General features: G+C 44.5%; 1 long non-coding RNA gene across 1 annotated transcript; it reads right to left on the bottom strand.

The window, feature by feature from the left end:
• Positions 1–415: 415 nt before the first annotated feature.
• On the bottom strand, positions 416–2,808 carry LOC137350461 (uncharacterized). Its single transcript, XR_010969430.1, has 3 exons — positions 2,737–2,808; positions 2,162–2,456; positions 416–711 (listed from the first exon to the last, which is right to left on the bottom strand). It is a non-coding gene; the product is annotated as an uncharacterized lncRNA (long non-coding RNA).
• Between the last annotated feature and the right edge of the window lie 3,224 nt (positions 2,809–6,032).

Genomic DNA, 6,032 nt, shown 5'->3' with positions numbered 1-6,032 from the left:
GGGGAAATGAACATATTTCACTAACAGGCAGCTGAAATTGAAAACAGCAGTTAGCAGAGTGGCGCAGCGGAAGCGTGCTGGGCCCATAACCCAGAGATCGATGGATCGAAACCATTCTCTGCTATTTATGCTTCGTAATAATACAAACAGTTCACTTTCAAAACATCAAGTATTTCCCCATAATAACAAGATGCTTCCAAAAGCACTTTATTGCAATCAGCTTTTTCCTTCCAGTGAACACATCAATCAGCAACAAATCACTTTTGCTCACACGAACACAAGCTGCAAACACGGACCAGCCGAGTCTCTCCCACTTTGTCAACCCCTTCCTGCAGAGCCACCTCTCCACCACCAGATGGTGATGTTGGCCACAATAAAACCAGGACAAATGGTCACAGTGAGGAGACGGTCAGCAACAGAAAATAAAACAATAACAGGGAAAACCTTTACACAACAACAGGGTACATCTTTACACAACAGAAAACATATTTACACAACAGGAAATACCTTTAGATTACAGGGAGAACACAATCATACAAATGCCTTGTTTCTCCATCTCAGTCTCGTTGTCTCTCTCTCTGTCCCTCACTTTTGCTTCCTCACAGTCTATTGGTTTTCTGTGTGTTTTTCTCTCTGTCCCGTTGTCAATGGTGTTACTCAGCATCCTTGTAACATTGTGTAGCCAGGCTGAGCCTCCCAACACCTGTGTTGCTGTAATAAAAACAGAAAATGCTGGAAATGCTCAGTTGGTCTGGCAGCATCTGTGCAGAGAGAAACAGTTAACAGTTCAGGTCTGTTTCCTTAGCTCACATTAACTTTGTTCTCTCTCCACAGATGCTGCCAGACCTGCTGAGTATTTCCAGCATTTCTTGTTTTCATTATGGCACAGAGTTCCCTTTTCAAACTTACAGAATTAACCACAATAATGTACTCTGAGATTCAAGTTAAATATCAGCCCAATATTTACACACATTATGAGTTTATAAGTTTCAGTATTAATTCCCATAGTGCATCCTGACATATACATTAGATATAACATAACATAAGAACAGAAGAAATAGGAGCAGGAGTAGGCCATTCGGCCCCTCAAGCATGCCCTGCCATTCAGTAAGATCATGGCTGATCTGCCCCAGACCTCAACTCCTCTTTCATGCCAGCTCTTCATAGCCCTCAACTCTCCAATATTTCAAAAATCTATTTACATCCTCTTTAAATACTTTCAGTGATTTAGCCTCCAATACTGTCTGGGGTAGAGAATTCCAGACATTCACTCCCCTCTGAGAGAAGAAATTCCTTTGCATCTCAGTTTAAATGAGTGTCCCCTTATTCTGTAACTATGTCGCCTAGTTTGAGATTCCCCCACTAGTGGAAACATTTTCTCAACATCTACCCTGTTAATAAAAACAAGAAATGCTGGAAATACTCAGCAGGTCTGGCAGCATCTGTAAAGAGAGAAGCAGAGTTAATGTTTCAGGTCAGAGACCCTTCTTCACCCTGTTAAGCCCCCTCAGAATCTTGTACGTTTCAAAAAGATCACCCCTCATTCTTCTAAACACGAATGAATAACCTGTTTAGCCGTTCTTGATAAGTCAACCCCTTCATCTCAGGAATCAGCTGAGTGAATCTCTTTTGAACTCCTCCAATGCCAGTACATCCTTTCTTAAGTCTAAATCTCAAGTGTGATATCAGATTGAGAGAATCTGAAAGATAGTATAACCTGAGATACAAACTGAGAATTCAGTTTAAAACTCCCCCGGATTGTGAAACTAAAAGATACAATAGCAATTTAATTTGTATAGACTGTGCTTTGGATCATATTCCAGCCCTCATCCAGTATCAGACTGGAAGATACTGTAGCAATTCCATTAGTGCAGACTCAGCTCTACATTACAGAGCAGGGAACATATTTAAACAACCGGGAACACTTTTACACAAGACGGATCATATTTACACAACTGAGAAGATCTTTACCCAACAGGGAACCATTTTACACAATAACAGAGAACATCTTTACACAACAGCGAATATAGTTACACAACAGAGAACATATTACACAGCAGGAAATATCTTTAAAAGAACACAGGGAACATCTTTACACAACAGAGAACACAATAACATAAATCATGAGTCTTTCGCTGTCTCTTGCTGGTTTGCTCAGTACCTTTCTCTGTCTGTTCCCTTCTGGGTCCTGATAATCTCCCTCTGGTTTTCTGTGTGTCTTTCTCTGTCTGTTCCCTTCTGGGTCCTGATAATCTCTTCCTGGTTTTCTGTGTGTCTTTCTCTGTCTGTTCCTTTCTGGGTCCTGATAATCTCTTCCTGGTTTTCTGTGTGTCTTTCTCTGCCTGCCTCATTGTCGGTGCTGTTACTCAGTGTCCTTGTGTCATTGTGCAGTGAGGGTGAGTCTGTCAGCACGTGTGTTGCTGAGTCCGGGATTCTTGAGAAATCCGACCACAGTCCTATTTTGATAAAAACATTGGGGAAATGAACATATTTCACTAACAGGCAGCTAAAATTGAAAACAGCAGTTAGCAGAGTGGCGCAGCGGAAGTGTGCTGGGCCCATAACCCAGAGGTCGATGGATCGAAACCATTCTCTGCTATTTATGTTTGGTCGGAAGACAAACAGTTCACTTTCAAAACATCAAGTGTTTCCCCATAAAAGCAAGACGCGCTCGATTGCAATCAGCTTTTTCCTTCTAGTGAACACATCAATCAGTAACAAATCACTTTTGCTCACACGAACACAAACTGCAAACACGGACCAGCCGAGTCTCTCCCACTTTGTCAACCCCTTCCTGCAGAGCCTCCTCTCCACCACCAGATGGTGATGTTGGCCACAATAAAACCAGGGCAAATGGTTACAGTGAGGAGACGGTCAGCAACAGTAAATAAAACAATAACAGGGAAAACCTTTACACAACAACAGGGTACATCTTTACACAACAGAAAACATATTTACACAACAGGAAATACCTTTAGACAACAGGGAGAGCACAATCATACAAATGCCTTGTTTCTCCATCTCAGTTTCGTTGTCTGTCTCTCTCTCTCCGTTCCTCACTTTTGCTTCCTCACAGTCTGTTAGTTTTCTGTGTGTTTTTCTCTCTGTCCCGTTGTCGATGGTGTCACTCAGCGTCCTTGTAACATTGCGTAGCCAGGCTGAGCCTCCCAACACCTGTGTTAGGGAACATAGAACATAGAACAGTGCAGCACAGTACAGGCCCTTCGGCCCACGATGATGTGCCGAACCTTTAACCTACTCTAAGATCAAAACTACCTACATACCCTTCATTCTACTATCATCCATGTACCTATCCAAGAGACGCTTAAATGTCCCTAATGTATCTGCTTCTACTACCACCGCTGGCAGTGCATTCCATGCACCCACCACTCTCTTGTGTGAAGAACCTACCTCTGACATCTCCCCGAAACCTTCCTCCATCACCTTAAAATTATGCCCCCTGGTGATAGCCCTTTCCACCCTGGGAAAAAGTCTCTGGCTATCCACTCTATCTATTCCTCTCATCATCTTGTACCCCTCTATCAAGTCACCTCTCATCCTTCTTCGTTCCAATGAGAAAAGTCCCAGCTCCCTCAATCTTTCTTTGTAAGACATGCCCTCCAGTCCAGGCAGCATCCTGATAAATCTCCTCTGCACCCTCTCTAAAGCTTCCACATCCTTCCTATAATGAGACGACCAGAACTGAACACAATATTCCAAGTGTGGTCTAACCAGGGCTTTATAGAGCTGCAGCATAACCTCGCGGCTCTTAAACTCAATCCCCCTGTTAATGAAAGCCAACACACCATACGCCTTCTTAACAACCCTATCAACTTGGGTGGCAACTTTGAGCGATCTATGGACATGGGCCCCAAGATCCCTCTGTTCCTCCACACTACCAAGAATCCTGTCTTTTCGCCTGTATTCTGCATTCAAATTCAACCCTCCAAAATGAATCACTTCACACTTTTCCAGGTTGAACTCCATCTGCCACTTCTCAGCCCAGCTCTGCATCCTGTCAATGTCCTGTTGCAACCTACAACAGCCTTCCACACTATCCACAACTCCAGCAACCTTCGTGTCACCGGCAAACTTGCTAACCCAGACTTCCACTTCCTCATCCAAGTCATTTATAAAAATCACAAAGAGCAGAGGTCCCAGAACAGATCCCTGCGGAACACCACTGGTCACCGAGCTCCAGGCTGAATACTTTCCATCTACTACCACCCTCTGTCTTCTATGGGCCAGCCAATTCTGTATCCAGACAGCCAACTTTCCCTGTATCCCATGCCTCCTTACTTTCTGAATGAGCCTACCATGGGGAACCTTATCAAACGCCTTGCTGAAATCCATATACACCACATCCACTGCTCTTCCTTCATCAATGTATTTTGTCACATCTTCAAAGAATGTAATCAGGCTTGTGAGGCATGACCTGCCCCTCACAAAGCCATGCTGACTGTCTCTAATCAAACTATGCTTTTCCAACTAATCATAAATCCTGTCTCTCAGAATCCTCTCCAATAATTTGCCCACTACCTACGTAAGACTGACTGGTCTATAATTCCCAGAGTTATCCCTATTCCCTTTCTTGAACAAGGGAATAACATTTGCCACCCTCCAATCATCTGGTACTACTCCAGTGGACAGTGAGGACGCAAAGATCATCGCCAAAGGCGCGGCAATCTCTTCCCTCGCTTCCCTTAATATCCTTGGGTATATCCCGTCTGGCCCCAGGGACTTATCTGTCTCATGTATTTCAAAATTTCCAGCACATCCTCCCTCTTAACATCAACCTGTTCGAGCATATCAGCCTGTTTCACGCTGTCCTCACAAACGACCAGGTCCCTCTCACTAGTGAATACTGAAGCAAAGTATTCATTTAGGACCTCCCCTACCTCCTCCGACTCCAGGCACAAGTTCCCTCCACTATCCTTGATCGGCCCTACCCTCACTCTGGCCATCCTCTTGTTCCTCACATAAGTGTAGAACGCATTGGGATTTTCCTTAATCCTACCCGCCAAGACTTTTTCATGTCCCCTTCTAGCTCTCCTAAGTCCATTCTTCAGTTCCTTCCTGGCTACCTTGTAACCCTCTAGAGCCCTGTCTGATCCTTGCTTCCTCAACCTTAAGTAAGCTTCCTTCTTCCTCTTGACTAGCTGTTCCACATTTCTTGTCATCCAAGGTTCCTTCACCCTACCATCCCTTCCTTGCCTCATCGGGACAAACCTATCCAGCAGTCGCAGCAAGTTCTCCCTAAACAACCTCCACATTTCTGTCGTGCATTTCCCTGAGAACATCTGTTCCCAATTTATGCACCCCAGTTCCTGCCTAATAGCATTGTAATTCCCCCTCCCCCAATTAAATATTTTCCCATCCCGTCTGCTCCTGTCCCTCTCCATGACGATAGTAAAGGTCAGGGAGTTGTGATCACTATCACCGAAATGCTCTCCCACCGAGAGATCTGCCACCTGGCCTTGTTCGTTGCCAATCACCAAATCCAACATAGCTTCCCCTCTAGTCAGCCTATCTACATATTGAGTCAGGAAACCTTCCTGGACACACCTGACAAAAACTGCTCCATCCAAACTATTTGCACTAAGGAGGTTCCAATCAATATTAGGGAAGTTGAAGTCACCCATGACAACAACCCTGTTACTTCTGCACCTTTCCAAAATCTGCCTCCCAATCTGTTCCTCCGTGTCTCTGTTGCTATTGGGGGGTCTATAGAAAACTCCCAATAAAGTGACTGCTCCTTTCCTGTTTCTGACTTCCACCCATAATGACTCAGTAGACAAACCCTCCTCGATGACCTCCCTTTCTGCAGCTGTGATACTATCCCTGATTAACAATGCCACTCCCCCACTTCTTTTACCTCCCTCCCTATTCCTTTTGAAACATCTAAACCCCGGAACATCCAACATCCATTCCTGCCCCTGTGATCTCCAAGTGTCCGTAATGGCCACAACATCGTAGCTCGAAGTACTGATCCATGCTCTAAGTTCACCACCCTTATTCCTGACACTTCTTGC

The sequence above is a fragment of the Heterodontus francisci genome, chromosome 35 (assembly GCF_036365525.1).
Source record: "Heterodontus francisci isolate sHetFra1 chromosome 35, sHetFra1.hap1, whole genome shotgun sequence".
In the NCBI taxonomy this organism is placed as follows: domain Eukaryota; kingdom Metazoa; phylum Chordata; class Chondrichthyes; order Heterodontiformes; family Heterodontidae; genus Heterodontus; species Heterodontus francisci.
The sequence above is the reverse complement of the archived record's forward strand: the minus strand, read 5'-3'. Positions and strand labels throughout refer to the sequence as shown.